The sequence below is a fragment of the Sturnira hondurensis genome, unplaced genomic scaffold (assembly GCF_014824575.4).
Source record: "Sturnira hondurensis isolate 20B ecotype Veracruz unplaced genomic scaffold, ASM1482457v3 Scaffold0020903, whole genome shotgun sequence".
In the NCBI taxonomy this organism is placed as follows: Eukaryota; Metazoa; Chordata; class Mammalia; order Chiroptera; family Phyllostomidae; genus Sturnira; species Sturnira hondurensis.
Window position 1 is genome coordinate 2082537 of NW_028093534.1, and position 20644 is coordinate 2103180.

Here is a 20644-nt window from a genome sequence, read left to right on the forward strand (position 1 = left end):
GGGTGGTAACAGGCTGGGAGGGCTGTGGGCAGTGCCTCCCCACCTCGCTTGCAAAGGTCACCCAAACCTGTCTGACTCCCTGCTCATAACAGCTGTCACTGAGCTGCCTGGACTCCCCGCCTGCCTCCAGCATCCTGGGCTCTAGCAGCTGGGTGGCCTGTAGGACTCTTTCCGGAGTCTGCACAGGGTCCCTCTCTTGTCACCACACTCACCTTCCTCCCACCCAGGAGCCCCCGCCTGCCCCTCCCGCCTACCCCTCCCAGTCCTCAGCCCCCCCCCCCCCCATCGGCTGATGCCCCTCCTTGCATGCCTGTCTTGTGAGGCACCGAGCTAGGCTCTCTCCATTTCTCCACTGGTCATCTCGACTCTGTTGAAGAGGGTACAAAACAGCCCCACTTTATGGATTACGGAAAGGGGGGCTAAAGGACGTGAAGTTGGTCACCACCTCCTCTGCCTCCACAGCTCTCTGCTTTACCTCCATGGCAACACAGGTCGTGCTGTCTTGGATGATTTGCTTAAACTCTGAGGATGGGAACTGTATTGAATTCAACTTGGAAGTCCCCAGATTTAACATGTGGTTGGCATGGAGCAGATGCTCAGAAAAATGGTTGTGGAATGAACTGTTTGCTCAAGGTCCGATAGCTAAGAAGTACCTAAGTCATAATTTGAACTCAGATCTTCCTGGATCTCAACCCAGCCCCACACCCTTCACCCTCCTCCAGGAAGGTTTCCTTGATTTACTCAGAATCACAGGTGTTTGAATGTGTTCCTATTCTCACCCCCGAAAGCAGGTCCCGGGACAGGGCCTCAACTTGGTTCTGATCCCCTCGATCCTGCCAGCTCTGCCCCCAGATCCCAGGAGGAGTTTTGTGGCATGTGAGACGCCCAGGCCAGGGGCAGAGGGCCCAGGAAGCGCAGGCCTCAGGAAGACCAATGGTGTCTTCATGACTGTGGGCCCAGCCCCCTGCGCTCTGACCATGATTCTGCCCCGGGGGCTGGGCCTGCCAGCTTCTCACCAGAGCTGGCCCAGGCCTCGGTATTCTCTAGGGTGGGTCCAGGTGGTCACCTGATCCTCTGCTCATTTTGCTGCAATTCAATATCAGCCTCCAATTTGCACGCTCTGCTGCCATCCGTCCCTCCCTCCGGCTTCTGCTGGGGGAAGGGAAAACAGATACTCTCCACAGCACTTCTGAGGGGCCCGGGGATCCCTCGGGCTGACTCCACACCCGCCCCTTGGTGCGGAGGGCCTGCTGTGCCCACCAAGGGAGGGGGGCCGGATGCCCAGAGGGCTGGGGCAGGTCTTGATGCCACCTCTTAGGCTGCCTGGCTGTGGAATCCAGAGTCACGCGGCCTCCCCAGGCTCCAGGGTGAGCAAACGTAAAAGGACCCGCACATGGCAAGTGGTCAAAAACCTGAGCCCAGGCTTCCTCAAGGGCTGAGGGCCCTCGGCTCAGGAAATCCTTGCCTTCTCTAACCACCCGCCCTCTGGCTGCACTAGTGGCCCATTCTCTCTGCCTCTACTTGGTGAATGTTTGTTTTCTTGGGATTTTAAGGCACTCGAAACAGTTCATTGTATTTTTTTATTCATGCAGCTAATAGTTATTGAGCACCAGCTGTGTGCCAAGTACTGTTCTGGGCTTTGGGTACGTCAGGGGACAAACTGACAAACGCTCTGGCCTGGTGGGACTGACAGAGTGGGGCAGTTCGTTAGATAGGTGCCCCGTCTCAGCCTGTTCTCGTCCAGTCTAAACAACCTCAATGAAAGAGATGAGCGAGCCCCAGGTGGTGTGGCTCAGTGGATTGAGCTCAGGCCTATGAACCAAAGGGCTGTTGGTTCAGTTCCTCGTCAGGGCATGTGCCTGGGTTGTGGGCTGGGCCCCAGGTGGAGGGTGTGTGAAAGGCAAACATACATTGATTATTTTTCTTCCTCTCTCCCTCCCTTCCTCTCTATGTAAAAATAAATAATATCCTTTTTTTTTAAAAAAGGAAGAGATGAAAGAAACTAAATTCTAGAAAATAGTGCTTACTCACAGATGTCACCCTTGCACCTCTTATCACCACACCTTGAATTAAAGTTACGTCCAACGAGAGCGGTGAGAAGTGCGTGCTGTTCTTCTCCAAGTCAAACACAGAGTTACCCCACGACTCTGCGACCCCCCACTGGGTGTGCATCCAAAGGCCTGAAACCAGTGTTCACACAAAACCTTGTACACACACGCTCACAGCAGCGCCATTCACAGCGAGCAAAAGGTGGAGACCAGCCAAGGGCCCACACCCCGGTGAACGAAAGGCGGTGCGCACACACAGTGGGATGAGGTTCAGCCATAAAAAGGGAGCGAAGGACTTGCATACGCCGTGTAACACGGACGCAGCTCGAAAACATGCTGAGTGAAAGAAGCCAGTCACAAAAGGCCACCAGCTGTGTGATCCCATTTGTAGGAAGTACGAAGAGTAGGCGACTCCGTAGAGACGGAAAGTAGATGTGGCTGCCGGGGGCTGAGGAAAGAGAGGCATGGGGAGGGGCTGCTTAATGGGCTCAGGGTTTCCTGTTGGGGTGATGGAATGTTCTGGAATGAGACGGTGGTAGAGATTGCGCAACATTGCGAATTTACTGAATGTGACTGAGTGAAAATGCTTTGAGATGGTTGAAATGGTAAATTTTGTGCTATCTTTTTTACACGATAACACAGTGCAGTCCTACCCACACCAGACTTCCTACCCCATGTATTTCCTCTGCTCCCCACAGGGCCTTTGCACATGCTGGCCCTTCTGACTGGGACGCTGTCTTTTCTCTTACCTAACATGTCTTTAGTCTTTGGGTCTCAGCTTCACCGTCGCTTTCTCAGAGGGACCAGGCCTCTCCGTGGCATGCTGAGGTGCCATGTGCCGTTCCAGCAGGGCACTTGTCTGGGTCACAGTTACATTTACATGAAGAAGGTCTCCTCTGATAAACTACAGGCTCCTGGAGAGAAAGGGGAACCTGCCTATTTTTTGATCCCTGATGTATCCCTGAAGTCTACCTCAGTGCCTGACATAAACCCTCAATAAATATTTATTGAGTGGATGAATTAACAAGTTAGTAAATGTCCCTAAGGGAATTCTAATAGATTCACTACTCCACCACCCCGTCTCAGATAGTTTCCCCATCACTGTCACAGCCGCCATCAAACCTCCATAGCCGCCACGACTCCTCCTCATAAGGGCCGCTAACGGCTCAGCACGAAGCCACCAGAAGCCAGAGACGGCCATGAGGAGGGACAGCCACACTCCCAGGCAGCTCAGGTGGAGAGACAAAGTTGGACAATACGGGTGAAGTTCAGGTCAATTACCGGTGTAGGGATGAAGGAAGTCATGTGCCAAGTGGGGCGATGACATGCGCTGGGATTGTGAACACGAGTCCGGTCGCCACTGTACAGGAGGCGCTTTCTAAGGAACGCTGGTGAAACAAGTACCTGGAAGAATAACATGTCAAGAATGTGCAGGAAAATGCCTAGCATGTACCAAGCATAATGATGGATTCTGGAGATATTAAAGTGAAGGCTTGCAGGGTGTGGTGGGTGGTGGGACGTGGAAATGGAGGCAGGGGGGTACAGAATGACTGTGTGTAGTTGGGCGCTGCTGCTCTTGACCGAGATGGGGAGCACTGGAGGAGGAGCAGTTGTGTGAGAAATGGTGAGACGAGATCTGATGTTCTCATGTTGAGGTGCTTCTGGATGGGTAAGAGCAGGTTCCGGGGAGTTGCAGCAGCCAGAGGCAGTGGGTGGCAGGTGAGGTGGAATGGAGGGCAGGAGGGGGTTGATGATCATGGGAGGAGCTGGCGAAGGATGTGTTGGAGACAGGGGCTGGAGCAGGGAGAACAGGTGCCGTTCCATGCCCAAGGAAGAGGTAGGAGCTGGCCCCCACCAGGCTTCAGAAGGAAGGCCACGTGTCAGAAGGAAGAAAGGAGGGGTATGGATGAGGTGGCAATGTGAAGGTGGGTAGCAGGAATGTGAGGGAATGCCCATCTCATGGCTCCTTTTTTCTTTGTGGATAAGGAGAAAGATCAGCTGCTCAGAGAGACTGGGAGGGATGGGGGCTGAGGGCCCTGGGGGGGATTTGGAAGAGCCGCAATGGGGCACAGGAAGGGGGCCAGTGGGAGCGGTGCAAAGAGCCTGTTGAGAAAGAGGCCAGGATCTTCAGGGGTGTGCAGCAGCTGTCCCCGGGTGCACCAGCCCAGGGGTGGAAACCAGGGAGGCAGCCAGCCCCATCAGCCCAACAGGGAGCAGTGGGGCAGGAGGAGGCAGACAGGGAAAGAAGCCTGTGAAAGCCAGAGGGTCTTGGGGTGTGGGGAGACGGGGGCTGGCGGTCTAGGTGAGTGAGAGTCGGGGGCACCCAGGTGGGAATGAGGGACAAGAAGCATAGAGGGACTAGTCTGTGGAGCAGAGTGTTTAATTTAAGCTCTGAGAAGAGCAGGTGTTTTAGCTAAGACAAGCTCCAGGGTGTGGCTGTGGGAGGGAGACTAAAATGGAGGCGGAAAGGCCTTTGGGATGGAGAACGTAGTGAAGAGAACAGGCGTGGACTCTCACCACCAGCAGGAGAGCTGGGTTTCCAGGGCGGTGAGGAAGAGGAGAGGAGGTTTAAGGATGAGGCTGAAGGCTTGTCAGAGGGCACTGAAAAAACTGGGGCGAGAACGAGGGAGGTGGAAGCAGAGGACGGCAAGTGGGGAAAAGCTGGACGGCCACGTGAATTCACAGCTCAGATGGCGAAGGCTGCACACACGGTTTCCCACACAACCCCTCTGCAGGCCTCTCGGGGGCCGGGCGGGGGCGGCCGTACTGGGGATGCGTCTCTGAGGAAGCCAGGCCCACGGACGCCCTTCATCCCGACTTCAGCATCTTTGCTGAGAACCGCAGAGCAGCCAACTGACCGACTCCCTGACCCCAGGGACCCCTCACTCCATCTAGTCCCCAGAGTACCCACAACCCCCACAGACTGAGACACCCCCACTTCCACCCACAGGAGGGACTCTGACCCCTGGCCTCTCCAGCCACCCTTGTTGCCACGCAGGCCACACTTGGGGTTACTTGCACTTCCCCGGCCTGTCTGTGTTCCCTCCTGCCTCCAGGCTGTGCACAGGAGGCTTCCATACTCTGAAAGGCCTCGCCACCCTGCTGGCTGGCTCCTGGCCCTGACTACCTTCTTCTGGGAAGCCTTTCCTGATGACCCAAGGCTGCCCTTCCTGGGAGTTCCTAGAGTACTCAGGACTTTCTGGTCACAGAGCTGACACAGCATTGTCCTGTCTCTGCTCTGGCCTGCCTTCCCTGTGTGGAAGGCATAAGAGCTGGGTTTGGGGTCTCTAACCTGGCCCAAGGCCCAGCCTGGTGTCGAAGGTCATTAAGAATACTGGTTGGGCCCTGGCTGGTGTAGCTCAGTGGATTGAGCGTGGGCCTGCGAACCACACGATTGTGGTTCGATTCCCAGTCAGGGCACATGCCTGGGTTGCAGGCCAGTTCCAGCGGGGGACTCATGAGGCAACCATACATTGATGTTTCTCTCCTTCTCTCCTTCCTTTCCCCTCTAAAGATAAATAAATACATAAATAAATAAATAAAAAGAATACTGGTTGGTTGAGTCGGGCTGGGGTGAGCTGCTCCGGCAGAGGGAGGGCGTCTAATTAGTTCAGAGGCAGAGTGTCTGGTCCCTTTTTCAATGACCTTTCTGGGCCATTGTTCTGGAGGAGAGAGACAAAGTGTTCAGAATGGATCCGAATTACCAGGAAGGCTTTTCACAATGCAGCTGCCCCGCTCCCCAGAGGCCACATGGTCTGAGTTAGGCAGGGTGAGGGTGGGGAGGGGGTGACACGTTCACTTTGAGGTGCTAACAACCAGTGCTGAAGCTCAAATCAAGGTCTGCTGGACTTTGAAACCAATGCACTTGACTTCCACACTGTGCTGCCTTCACCAGGACCACCACTGCCACCCCTACCTTCATCTGAACCTCTAACCACCATCCCAGGTGTCGCCCCCATCACCTTCTCACCAGGCCCCTCGTCCCAGGGCCGCCTCGGCCACACCCTCAGCTCAGCTGGGTCTCTGGGAGCAGCTCCTGCTGAAACCTCCACACCCCCCCAGCCTCACCACCTTACGAGGCTGATGCCTTCACAACCATTAGCCAAAGGCAGGCTGAACCCTGGCTGGGGTCCTTGTCCTTGAGGTTCATCTCTGTCCCAGAATTCGATGTCCCTAACCATTGCCGTGCCTTAGAAATGTGTGTGTGTGAGCGAGTGCTTCCGAGAGGGCCCGTGATCTTCTTCAGTTCTCACAGGATCTCTGAGCCTCTGCGTACGTGCCGCTTCATCCCCTGGAGAACCCTTCACACATCAAAACACCTTGTAAACACAACTCACTCTAGGCACCTTCCCAGCCCCTCGCCCTGGCCTTTCTCCAGCTCTGTTCTTTCTTCAGCATCTTTACAGTTTTCCACATCTGCCTTCACTGCAGGGTCCGCACTCTGAGGGTGGGGGTGACAACAGTCCCCCTTGGTTTCTAGAGCTGCTCCAACTATAGCGTGTGCTCAGATGGTGCTCCCTATAACCAGACCGTCTGTCTCACCAGCTACGCTGTTCCAGAAATTAATTCTCTTTCAAGAAGCCTACCCAGATGAACTAGCGGACGAGCACTTTTTTTATCCCAGGGTGATGCCTCGGGCCTTACCCCTGAATTCCCTCTATACCTCATCGCACAAAGGCCCAGGAGATTGCCTTGACGGCAGTGGGAATGGGTCTTGTGCTGGATCCGTGGGCTGTTCCACACAGGCAATCCAGCTCTCTGCCCTGGGCATGCTCACATGTCCAGCCAAAGCTTCTAGGTGTGTTTACATCAAGTCCGAAGTTCTCAGCAGACTCAGCTCGTTGCATACTGCACCCACCCCTCATCTATTGCCTCCCTCTTTGCTCCCCAACTCATCATCCTAGAGAATTTCCGGTTATGTCATCCCTCTTGAATGGGTGCCCTGCACGCCCTCATACTGCCCAGAATACCACATGGAGACTGTCCGGATGCAACGCTCCTGCCCCCAGAACACCTCGTTCTGTAGAGCTCTGCCTACACTCCCACGTCCACGCGTGAGTCCCCTTTGCCAAGAAGCTCTCTTGAACCGAATCCAGCCCCACCCTCCCCAAGCTTCCTCCCTCCCTGCCCCCAGCTGGAGACCAGTCCGGGCTCATTCTGGGTGCCGTTCTGCTCCCCACCAGCAAGCACAATCCCTGTCCTCAAGCAGATGCCATCCTATCCTTGCCTGGGTCATACACAGAAATGGGGACAGGGCTGACAGTAGAGAGCTCGTGGGGGTGCACAGAGGGAAGTGAGGAGCGGAGTCTGAGATCTGGAGCGGGAGGTGGGCCCCATTCCTGAAGAGAACGCTGGAGCTCTCCCCGGAGAGGCGGGGCTGCCTGGAGTGGCAGAGGACACTTAGCGCAGAGCTCCAGGAATTCAAGTGCCATTGGCAGTCCCCACACAGTCTCCTGGGGCAACAGGAGGCTGCCCTGGGCCTCCGGGACTTGTCCAGCAGTGGGCCAGGCAGGGGTCCCTTCCCCCGGGGGTAGAGAGCACAGAGTGGGTTTTGGGGCTGAGGTCGGGTTGAGAGGGGAGGGGGTCCATACTCCAGAACTCGACAGCCAGTTCCAGGGGAAACGGGGCCACCCCCAGACCCTTGGCATATCAGTGATTGGCTGCCTCTGGTGGTGGTTGCTGGGCCCCAGCTGCAGGAAGCCTGGGACGGGGGCTCTCAAGCTGTTTGTTTTGTTTCATCCGGAGCATCAGGCTCTGAACATTTCCCTCGAGCCAGGCTGCAATCAAGTCACTCAGCCGTAAAGAACTTCGGCTTTTTCTTGGAATTCCATCAACTCGGGGTGGCACGGCTGGCTATCTGCTGCAGATCTGAGTCGGCTTCATTCATCTTCCGTTAACAGGAAACGGGAAACAAATTAATCATTACTTACCTGCACTCAGCTCGGTCGGCTACATTTTTCAAAGCATGACCTCCTTGGCAGTGGTGGGGGTGGGAGTAGATAAGAGAAGGTGTCTGTGCTGGTGAAAAGGTGGGAAACAATGAACCACTCCAGCCCCGCAGAGGGTGCCACGGAGGTCCAGAGAGGCAAAGAGATTTTCCTAGGTTGCCCAGCGAACTTCGACTAGATATCACATTTGAACATACGTGTCCGACTCCTAGACCAGATCACTTTCCACCAGGCCGCCTGCCCTCCCCACCTCCCCCAGGACCACAGAGTCCCTCAAACACATGATTTCCCCCGTTTTACATTTGTGGGTCCCTATCCCTCGCGAGAGCCAAACACCCTCTCTCCTGCCCTCTTGGGTCTTTGACCAATCTGTTTGTTCAAGAGTAAATGCCAAGAGAGTCCCTAACGTATGATTCTATTTTTATAAAGTACAAAACCAGATAAAATTGATCTGTGCTGTCACACGCTAGGACAGCAGTCATCCTTGAGGGAGGTGACTGGGAAGGGCAGGAGAAGAGGGCTAGGGTGTGGGTCACAGTCTGTCTCTCGATCGGAGTTCTGGCAACACAGGTGAGCTCAGTCAGTGAAGGTGTCTCAGTCTGTAGGTACTGATGGCACATGCATCTTAATGTATGTTTATAATACTCCAGTCAAACAATTTTAAGGGTAGGTGATCAATAAATACTTATCATGGATTGGTGAAAGAGAGCACACGGCAACTGTTTCTAGGAAATGCTTTAAATATCGGGCAAGACCACACCCCACTCAGTGGCTCACAGGGCTATGCAGGGCCCCCTGCTCCCACCACTTGGCTGGTCAGCCAAAGGCCCAGCAGAGGCAGGAGCTTCATTAGGACCAACGACCTCCAGCCCAGTTCACACCCAGCCTCCTGGGATTAGTGCCACCGTTTGCAGTGAGTAAGGACCCTGAGGGGAATGCCCAGCCTCGAGGCAGAGACAGAGCCGTAGAGCCCGCACTGATGGGTGGAAAGGCAAGGAGCGGCAGACACAAAGTGCCCTGTTCAGAAAGGGACAGCTGGAAGCCAGATCCTGGTGGGACTTTGAGATGTGGGCTGGCTCAGGCAGACGAAATGACATTATCAGTTTTTCTTTTTTTTTTTAAAGATCTTATTTATTTATTTTTAGAGAGAGAGCAAGGGAGGGAGAAAGAGAGAGAGAGAAACATCAATGTGTGGTTGCCTCTTGCACGCCCCAAACTGGGGACCTGACCTGCCTGCCACCCAGGCATGTGCCCTGACTGGGACTCGAACAGGCAACACTTTGGTTTGCAGGCCAGCATTCAATCCACTGAGCCACACCCACCAGGGCAACTTTCAGACAGTTTCTGACTGGCCCTTGTGAGAGAAGGATGCATTTGAGTGCATGAGTGTGTACTGGTACAAGTGTGTGCCTGGGAACATGCCTTTTCTCTTGGTGGTCCATCTGCCTGGAACATCCTGCCCACGCTGCCTGGAACCCTCCAGCCCTGGTCTCTACCTGGCATCACCCTAGGCTGGCTTCCAGGTTCAGTCCAAAGGTCTTGTGTGGCCCAGTACTGCCCTGTCTCCCAGGCAGAATTCCTCCTGCCCTCCTGCTCTGGGCCCACAGTGTGAACTTGCACTTGGCCCCTGACTCAGACAGGTGGTGTGTGTGCAGTCTCCAAGCCTGGACTGAGGGCAGAAACACAAAGCACAGCTCTCCTCGGATTGTTTAAGGCAGAAATATGTGCACGGAGCTCTGGGATTAGGGTTAATCCCTCTAAACAATGAAAATCATTAGTGGATTAATTAAGAGCCTGTTTGGAGTGCTAATTCAAAGGCTAAAAATCTTTTTGCTTAAGCAAGGTCTGATGCTTTGATAAGACCTGCCTAGATTGTGTTACAGTATTGATTGAGGCCGGGCCCTGGCTGCGGAACGCCTGAGTATGCAATTCACACATAATTCCTCCAGTAATTCGAACACATTTTTTCTTCTTACCAACAAGCATTACAATGATTATAATAAACTAAGGAAACCTCAGGTGAAACAACACATGACTACACTTGTCGGTAGTGGTAGAGCCATAAATTTCATGAATGCATTTTTAAGGCTTTTTTGTTGTGGATGTTTGTCCAGGTTCTGATCAGAATACGAACCATATGAGTGGCTCAATAGCATTCATTTATTGATCCACTCATTCATTCACTCATTCATTCATTTGTCATATACTCAGCCCCATCACAGTCCTAGGCTGTATGCCAGGAGCTCTAGAAAATAGTTTCAAGTAAATAAGACATGATCGCCAACCCTCCAAGAGCTTGTCTTCCGGGGAGATTGGTGAACCCAGCACCCTCCTGGGAACACAAGATGCTGTAAGAGAAGGGCTGGCAAGACGGTCAGAGGAAGGCGAGTCCTGAACGGGGAGTCTGAGGGGGCTCCCTGGAGGAGGCAGCATCTGGGCTGTCATGATTTGGATATGGAGGGTTCTGCTCAGAGTAAGATGTATTATTTCCTTCTACAAAAGCAATTCATGCTTCAGAATGGCCAAAACAAATCTTGAAAAAGAACAAAGTTGGAAGAGGCGCACTTCCCAATTCACACTCACTACTACGCTGTGCACTTCGTATCCAGCGTCAAGCCCGTGTGGTGTTGACACAGGACAGACATAACAGATCGATGGGATAGACTTGAGAGTCCAGGAATAAACCCGCATATTTACTGGTAATTGGTTTTCAGCAAAGGTGCCAGACAAATCACTGGGGAAATAATCATCTTGTCAACAAGTGGTGCTGGGAAAACTGGATATCTACATGCAGCAGCAGCATTTGAAGCCCTATACTAAAATTAAGTAGAATTATCAAAGGCTCAAATGGACAGGGTAAAACTGTGAAACTCTCAGAAGAAAACAGGTCTCAAATGTTCAACATCATTAGTCATTAGAAAAATGCAGATAGAAACCACAATGGGATGCCACTTCATCCCACTAACCTGGTTAGCTATAATTAAACACAGACAATAACAAGTGTTGACAGGGATGTGAGGAAATTGAAACCCTCATACGTGGCAATGTCACCCTCATACGTGACAAGGCAAAATGGAGCAGTCACCCAACACTGTAGAAAACGGTGCAGTGATTCCTCAAAAAAGTAAACATGGAGTTACCACATGATCTAGCAATTCCACTCCTGTTCCATTCCTCACCCACAAGGATCAAAAACGGGGCTCAAACAGATACCTGCATGTTGGTGTCCATAGCAACATTATTCACAGTGGCCAAAAGGTGGAAGCAGCCGGAGTGTCCATCAGCAGACAACTAGATAAACATAGTGCGGTCCATCCACACAACAAAATAGTTATTATTCAGCCTTAAAAAGGAAGGAAATTCAGAACATGCTACAATATGAATGAACCTTGAAGGCATTATGCTTAGTGAGATAAGGCCACCTATTTTATGATTCCGTTGGCGTGAAATATCCTGAGAGGCAAATCCACAGAAACAGTGAGCGAGTCGGTGGTTGCCAGGGCCAGCAGAGGGGGGTGGGAGCGACTGCCCATGCGTAGGGGCTTCTTTTGGGGGGTGATGAAAATGTGCTAGAATCCGACAGTGGTGATGGTGGCTCAACCGTGCGAGTGTCAAAAAGTCCACTGAAGTGTGTTGTTTGTTATATAGACTGTGTCTTAACAAGAAAGATAATTCATTCTTATCCTAGCACATTCGGGAACACGTTTTTAACAAAGAAGTAGAAGCACTGCCACGCTCTCACCTGGAAGATGTCATGGGTTGGGGGATCCCCCTGCGAAGAAGGCGGGAGCGGGAGTGTAGCCCGTGTCCAGTGACTGGCTGGCCCCAGCGAGAGGGTCACGTAAGACTGTGGGCAAGAAGCAGCCTCCTGTAGTGATCACCGTCCCCCTGGATACTGACAATGTGTCCGACTGATTTACTGTGAACTCGCACAGGTCCGCTCGGTGCACGAACAGCTCGTGAGTGGGTAAAGCGGCTCGCCCACAACCGAGGGAGTACAAGCACTCGAGTGCCCAGCAATGGGTCTCCGCTGTTGGGCAACAGGGAGAGAATGTCAGGTGGAAATATGATCAAGATATATTAAGTGAAAAAAAGAACTTGATTTTATTTTTAAAAAGTTATTCATAACCTCTATCTTTTTTTAAATACTCATCCGTGGACATGTTTTTTATTGATTTTTTAAAAAGATTTTATTTATTTATTTTTAGACAGAGTGGAAGGGAGGGAGAAAGAGAGGGAGAGAAACATGGACATGTGGTTGCCCTTTGCACTCCCCCCATTGGGAGACCTGGCCTGCAACCCAGGCATGTGCCCTGACTGGGAATCAAACCAGGGACCCTCTGCTTCCCAGCCCGGCACTCAATCCGCTGAGCCTGCCAGCCAGAGCTATTGATTTTTTTTTTTTTTGAGAGAGAGAGAGAGAAAAACATTGACAAGAGAAAAACATAGATCAATCGCCTCCTGTACGTGACCCAACTGGGAATCAAACCCACAACATATTGGTGTACCAGAGACACTTCAACCATCAGAGCCACCGGCCAGGGTCCCCATCTTTGTAGACAAGTGTAAATGGAGATGTTAAATCTTACTGACAATCTTCTGCTCGTGGAGTTAGTTTCATTTTCTTTGTTTTGTGTTTTCTGTCTAAAATATTTTTCTATGATGAACACGTATTACTTGCATAATTAAAAGAATAAAGATAAATGTTCATTTAAATTAAATGTTACAGAGAAAATCCTGCCAGTTTTCTGGTTATTTGTGGGAGGATCTAGCGAATCCAGGGTTGGCAGAAGGCGATATCAGTGGGTCCACTAGTAATTCAGAAGCTTTGTCACGTTCAGCGGCAGGGCCGAGCGGGAGCTCAGAGGACGACGGCGAGAACGCTGTTCTCAATACTCAGTGCCCGGTGAGGCTGGTAGTTCCATCCTGCCAACGCGCAGCAGGCACAACACTTTCACTCGCCATGAGAAAGACATCTTACCCACTTTTATGTGTTTGTTCCTTCATTCACTGCCCTGTGGGGTGAGCCCCAGCTGTGTGTTAGGCACGGAGCTTGGTTCTGGAGTCCACATGCATGTGAGACCCAGCCCTCGCCCTCAGCAAGCGAGAAGTCGGCAAAGCTCCCTGCCCACTTCTGAAACTGCCTGCCTAGGACACAGTTAACACTCATGTGCTAAGTGCTCCGCGCAGACTCTCCCACTTGCTCCTCTCGATAACCCAATGAGCTACTAACTGGCGTTGTGGCTCCTCCGTCTAGACGAGGAAACTGAGTCCTTGCCTAGTGTCTCAGTTTGGAAGTGGTGGAGTGTCCCCCCGCAGGACAAAAGCCCTCTGAGCTCACACAGTGCCTGTAACATTCGGCAGAATGTTGGGCTATGACTCGGGCAGCACATTCGGCAGACCTGTGCTCATCTGCACGACTTTCAGTGAGCTCCGACTTTGGGCCAGGACTGTGCTGGACCCTGGGGACACAGTGGTGACTAAGGCAGGGCTCACCCTCAAAAAATATACAAAACCAAGGTGGGAAGTATAGATGGGTGTCATCCTCATTCCACAAAAGAGAAACCGGAAGCTCTGAGAGGGTGGGGGGCATTTCCAAAACATGCGAAGGGGACAGGACAGTGCCCTTAGCTGCTGTGGTTGTTTCCGAGGTTGCACAGCCAGTCTGCAGCGAGGCCGGGGGCTCAGCCCTGGGTCTCCTGGCCTGGAGTCCAGTTCCTTCGAGGGAAGTGCCTGAGCAGAGGAGACCATCACCATGTGGAGGGGATCCAGGCGGTGTGGTGTGGGGCTCATACAATTTGGGAGGCACTCTTTGAGGAAAAGAACAAAATTTATAGAAATATATGGCCACGTGAACAGATTGCTAGGTCCCCTCTAAGCTCATAAAGGGCCCGGGCAAGTGAGAGACCTTACGCTTCATGTCAAATCCACCTCTGCAACCACCTGTGGGGCCACCCGAGTGGTGGGCTGGGCTGGCCGGCCACTGAGGTCTCTTCTAAGGCTAAGACTGTCTGATTCTGAGTCCTACAGCCTGTGCAGGAGCACTGCACTTGGACCCGAGAGGGCCAAGAGGGGTCCTGCTCTGGCTCAGTGCTTTAGAGGGCTCAGCATGTCACATATACACCCACAGTAAATGTATCAGGGGCACCTGTTACACGGAGGATAGAGCATGGCCCTAAGCACCCACTGCAGGGAGGAGCGCCACTCAGGCCCTTGGAAAGTGCTTCTCCACCTCCCTCACTGTGTGTTCTTGAAACAAAAAGCTGCTGAATCTCAATGCTGGGAAGGTGTGGGCATCGTGAGCTGCACCAGGGAGACTGACACTGCTTTTGCAGAGGGGTGCAGGCAGGGTTTGAGAAAGGAAGTGCTTACAAATGACTAACGAACTCATCCAGTCCTTGCTCTCGGGCAGCAGGGAATTAACAGACGCCCACCTAACAAAGTCTCCATCCCCAGAAATGCCAAGCGTCCCTTTTCTTGCTTCTCTTCCTGTTACAGTTTGTGTCTCTAGATGCACTTAGGAATTAGTGCAGTGGCCACGAAGTCCCCCATCGTAGGTGAGGAATGCTTTCTAAGACTGGTTCTTATAATGCTTGTATTTGTATATTTATAGGTCTAGACAAGACGCGTAGGAAACACAATGCCAGTTCTCCACGCTCCTTTATAGAGCCGGTTCTCAAAGTGTAGTGTGAGGGTCCCCGAGGGTCTCTGAGCCCTTCCAGAGGGTCTGTGAGGTCAAAACCATTTTCATAATAATACACGGACACCATCCACCCTTTCCCCACGAATGTCCTCACGATGTGTGATGTCACTATTGCTCTGACAGCTAACAGAATGTGTGTTTGTGTGGTTTTTTAAAGTTATCAACTTTAATTTCTTTTTAAAAATTGTTTTACTATTGTTCAATTACAGTTGTCTGTATTTTTCCCCCACCACTCCCCCCCACCCCAGCCAAACCCACCTCCCTCCCTTGCTTCCACTCTTCCCCTTGGTTTTGTCCATGTGTCCTTTACAGTACTTCCTGAAAACCCTTCCCCCATTGCCCTCTCCCGGCTCTCCCTCCCCCAATTTTAATTTCTAATATGAGAAATGTCAATAGTTATGATTTACATAAACAAAAGCTCTTTGGGATTTTCAGTGATTTTCAAGGGTGTAAGGAGTTCTGACGTAAAGGTGTGTGAGAACTGCTACTGTATCGATCACGGATTGCTTTAAGAAATTTTCACCACATGAGGGGTAGCAGTTTATGTAATAAACTAACATTTTGTAATTTTTTATGACAGCGATCATATATCGTATGCCACCTAATTATTTTGTTTGTACACGATGCAGAAAATTTGTGGTTTAATTCTGAGTTGAAGTATTGCTTTGAGAATTAGATTGATAATTTCCAGCCTCTGCAAAGTTTTTCCAAATTAAAGTTGATAAAAAACAAAGAACTACAATGACTGAAGCAAGTTTACCTAATTGGGCATTATTGTCAACAGAACACAAATTATGTGACAACCTCGATCATAATCATGAATCCGGTGGCTCTCTTATGACAAAGAAAACATTTTACTGAATAAACACGCGATTGTTTGGGAACTATATGTATTCACTGTTCCAGCAGACGCCGCCAGTCCACCAGCCGCGGACTGGGTTTAGTCCTGTGATATTTTGTACCTTTCAGCTCTATAATAATTACATTTTATACATTACACGTTTTTTGTTGTTACAACAACATATTATCCATGTAGGCTGATAGAACATGTTTTTGTGTAACAGTTTGACATGTTGTTACCTTGATTGATAACATTTTAATACTTAGACACTTGGTATGGGAACCTTGCCTGGGTCCCACAGAAGTGAAGGGCGGGCCTCCTATTTCGGCCCGGGCTGTCATTTCTCACCGAGTGGGCAACAGTTCCCACGAGGTTCAGGGCTCACATGGCACACGGTTTGCTCAAGCTGGTGGCTTTGCTACGGAGGGAATGAGGAAGGTGCGGGTGGAATCCTCGTGTGAGCGTGAACCACGGTGCTCACGGCCCGGGAGTGGCCCGAGCGGTGTGGACAGTCACAGTCCCTGCCCAGGGAAGCCCTTGGAGCAAGCAGCATGGAAGGCAGACCCTTCACGTAGCAGAGACCAAGCGGGATCACTCCTCCCGCCCCCGGTGCCCTATGCGGCTGCAGCCATGAACGTGAGACTGAGAACGAAGGGCCAAGCGCCTCCCTCGGGCAGGATCGCCCCTGAGGGCGGCTGGGTGTTGGGCTATGACTAGCTCGAGGGAACTTCTGGCTCCACGTTCCCTGTGGCCTGGCAGTTTCTCAACACCGGTTGCCCATCAGCCTGTGAGTCTGGGTCAGAAGGCCTTGCGCAGACCTCGTCTCTTCTTCTAGCCATCTCCACAGAGGCTGCCTGGGAAAAGAACCAGGTGGGAAATACCGGGCAGAGGGTGCTGGGTGGCAGCCAGTGGGAATCCGGCTCAGTGTCTGCCAAGGCAGAGGAAGCCCCACCCCCTTCACCTCATCTGTACGGACCTCCCTGTCTCTTCTCACTCCTTTGCCTCCCAGCACAGAAGGAAGGATGGGAAAGTGGAGAAAGTGTGCCCTGTCCATTTCTGTTGTCCCCTCTGCCCAACCAGGGGTATGAGGACACAAATCCATCGAGGGTTACAAGGGCAGAGACACCCATGCATGCCCTCCTCCTCCTCATCGTCACTACCACCAGTTACCCCTAATGAGCAGCCACACAGGGTGCCGCCCAGGTTTCAGAAGGCATGCCATTTCCTTCATCCCCCTCCATCCCTCCCCCACCCCAGCCCCAGGCATCTCAGGGCCAGGAGACTCCAGAAGACCTGGGAGCTGACGGCACCAGGCCAGAGGACCAGGGCAGAGGGTGGGGATTAAGGCAGGGTGAGGGTGGGAGATGAACTCATCAGTCTGGGGCTGAGAGTGATGGGGGTGTTGGGGTGGGACAAGGTGAGGCCAGGGACTGAGGCCACCCCGGTCACTAATTCAGTTTTCATGGGTACCTGCCATCCACCAGACCTTGTTCCATGCAAAAGCTGTCTCCTTCTTCCCATTGCTTACAATGTTTTCAACCTACCTAGTCACTGAGGTGGCCGCCATACCTGGCTCAGAGGTGGCTGCTGAGGTCCCAAAGATAAACGCAGCTTTCAGGAGCTCATAACAGAGTGTGAGTGGCCTGTGTGCAGGGGCAGGAGCTGATTAACAGATTATTGGAGTGAGTTACTTACTCTAGAGGACTTGAGTTTTCTCATTTATAAAATAAGGGGGGTTGACTGTTTCTTTTTGTTTACATCCCACCTGCTTCCAAAAGATTATGAGTGCTTCCGAGAGGGCCCGTGATTTTCTTCAGTTCTCACAGGATCTTTGAGCCTCTAGCTTCCAATTAAACACAGATTGACAATAATTTTGTTAAAATAGAAATAGAAAATTAAAAAGTGGGGTGCTAGCTGGGTAGCTCAGTTGGTTAGAGTGTCATCTCCATGTGCCAACATCAGGGCACACACAGGGAGCAGCCAGTGCATGGGTAGATGGGACAACAATCAATGTTTCTCAAAAGAGAGAGAAAGAAAAAAAACGTGGAAGGATAGAAACCAAAGAAATGGAGAGAGGAAAAGAGTTAAAATGAAATCAGACTGAGGTAAGAAGTCAGACATCAACCACCTTGCTATGTTGTTGCTGTAGTGGAACATTAAATATGGCTCTGAGCTTCCTGGCAGCCAAGGCAACAAGAAAAGCAGGGGGGGTCATATAATTGCCGCTATCTGGTAAAATAAAACATATCAGGTCTTCAGAAGAGAGAGGTTTTTCTTGGTAGTAAATACTTTCACTGGAGTTTCCAGCCTTTTCTCTAACCTAAAGAGAATTTGCCGTGTGCGTCCTTCCTTATATAAGTAACACAGATTACCATAGTAGATAACACCTTTAGTGGTAGTTTTTTCCAGGAAAAAACCAATACGGGGTTTTTCATGTGGTCATTTTTTCCCACCAAACATCAACCAGTGTCAAGTATAACCTTGAAATGGAAATGGCCTGAAGGCATTTTTGCACGGGGCAGCTAAGCTAGTGTGATTCAAATGTCTAGTGTTCTGGTGAGGTGAACTTATCCCAAGATAGAACTCAGAATGTGTAGAGGGTCAGTTTCAGGTAGGGTGTTCCCCCCCACATCACCAGTTTTTTTGCCAAGCAGAGGGGTGAGAAAGGATGTGTAGATTCCAGTTTTATTGCGTAGCTCTTTAATTGTGAGTGAGATCAAGCATCTTTCTACATGTTCATTGGCTTTATTTATTTTAAATGAATATGTCTGTGTGCTTATTGGTTTACTGATATTTCTTTTTTCTGTAGGCTACTTGTTTATATTCTTTATCTGTTTTTCAAACTGCTTCCTTGTCCTCAGCTATGCTAATTATAGCACCTATCTGATAGAGTTACTTACTGTGAGATTTAAATAGGTAAAGAATGTATAGGAAATGGAGAAGCCGAAGAACTTATATGCACAACCCGTAGATATGAACTAAGGAGGGGGATGCTGGTGGGAGGGAGGGTGCAGGGTGGAGGGGAATAAAGGGGAGAAACAAACAGGACAGCTGTAATAGCATAATTAATAACATATACTTAAAAATAAATGAAATCATCTAAGTACTTAAAATAAAGTCTAGCACATAGTAAATGATCATTAAGTACTATTATGGTGATCAGACTGTTTTTAAGTTCATTTGTGTGAGTTTCCTTATAAATTAAAGAGAGATCCCTTTGAAATATGTTTTCTCCATTATTGAAGTAACATTTTTATGGTAATTTTCCATATAGAAGTATTTTTTAAATTATGTAATCAAATATATCACTATTTTCCTGTATGACTCCAAGCTTTTTCATCCTGATTATAAAGCCTTCCCACTGCAAAATTATAAATCAATTCACCTATACTTTTTTACAGAACTTCTATGGTTTTACTCATGACACTTAGTCTTTGATCCACACCCACCCAGCCTCCGCCTGCCCACTGCCCAGCCCCAGGTGGCCCTGGTGGTGGAGGCCTGCATCAGGCACCAGCAGGCGACGCACGAGCTATTTCTGGTGCAGAGAGTGGAACAAGCCAGCATGGAGGACAGTCCAGGAAGAGGACATAGTATCACCTTCAGTTTTCTGTGGAAGAAATGATCCAAAACAAGTTACAGTGAACTTCACAGCTGAAGCACTTTACTTTCCAATGGGCAAGACACTGCACCAGAAGGCCACTTGACATTTGAAGGCGAAGTTGCAAAGAACTCACATGAAGAAGATTATACACTGTGTCAAAGACTCAAGTCCATGAAGGAACCAGGAGAATCAAAATATTCCACACATTTTGAAAACATCTCCAGCAATGAAACCAGTTCAGCACTTAGCGTGAGCTGATGTGATGAGATAATATGGTACAATTCTGCTGAAAACATGTGGTATAAAATGGTAAAGACTCCAAGTGTCGAGCAAGTGCAAAGAGATGATGACTTCAGTGGTTAGACTACGTTCCACTGCGTGACTTTGCACCTCGGGAGATTGTCCTTGGCAAACACGAGCAAGCGCTCTGGCACTCACGGCATGGTGCTAACGTGAAACGTGACAGCTGTCTGGCGATAAACGAAGACCCTAACACTGGGCGAGGTGGCAGCATGCTTACTGACGGGGTGCATGCCAGTGTTCACTGGTCTCTGGCTTAAGGAGCTAAACAAATCCCAAGGCGTCACTTTGTGTAAATGTCTTGATTACAGTAGAGCGTTGCACAGCTTCAATAATAAAGAGCGTCATGATTCAAAAATATCTCTAAAAAGGTACTAGTACTGTGTACAGCCCATGATGAAAAACTTCAGTCAAAAACAATCTTTGATCCAAACACCAACAGTTTTGGCCCATCTCTATTATCCCCCCAGCAATGATTTGGGCCCCCAGCACCATCTATTGAGTGTCCCCTTTTCCCTGTTGATTTCAGTGGAAATGCTTGAGCCTTTCACTGGAGCTCCCAGCCCCTTCCCTAACCTATGACTCTTTTTGATCCCAACATGTCAGGACAGATGCCAGCGAGAGACTGGCATGGATGTGGGTATGGCGAACCCGGAACCTGGATCGGAGAGACCTGGGTTCTAAGCCTCTGTACCATCTGCTTGATGAGCGATCTTAGTAAGCCATTTCTTCTCTCAGCCCCTGCTCCTCCCTATAAAGTGAGGAGATAAAACTAGATGGTCTCTAAGCTCCCTTCCAGCTTTAGCACTCTCTGATTCCAGAGATTCCAGAGTGAGCTTGCACCAGAGCGAGTGAACCGGAACTGGAGATTGAGGCACGTGTGGTGTTGGTCAGTCCCTTCAGGGCTGTCCCTGCCCCCTCACCATCCACACCCCAACCTCCCCTCCCTAAGGCCCAAAAGTACGAACGAACAGCCTGCCCCCTCTGGGGACCCTGGCTCTGGCAGGGGGAAGCAAGGCCCAAGAAAAGCTGTTGATTGAGGGTCCGTGGGCAGACAGCACGAGCTGCTGAGAAAGTCGGCCCAGGGCCAGCACGGATAGAGTGTGACCACCCCCGAGGGCCTAGACCCGCCCTGAGAGAGGAAGGCCCCTAGAGGACTGGAAAGCCCTACTTTGCAGCTAGGAAGGACTGTGAGCTCGC

The 20644-nt window shown here is 50.8% G+C and overlaps 1 pseudogene; it reads left to right on the forward strand.

The window, feature by feature from the left end:
* The first annotated feature begins 13361 nt into the window (after positions 1 to 13361).
* Positions 13362 to 19704, forward strand: LOC118976471 (latexin-like; annotated as a pseudogene).
* The last annotated feature ends 940 nt before the right edge of the window (positions 19705 to 20644 follow it).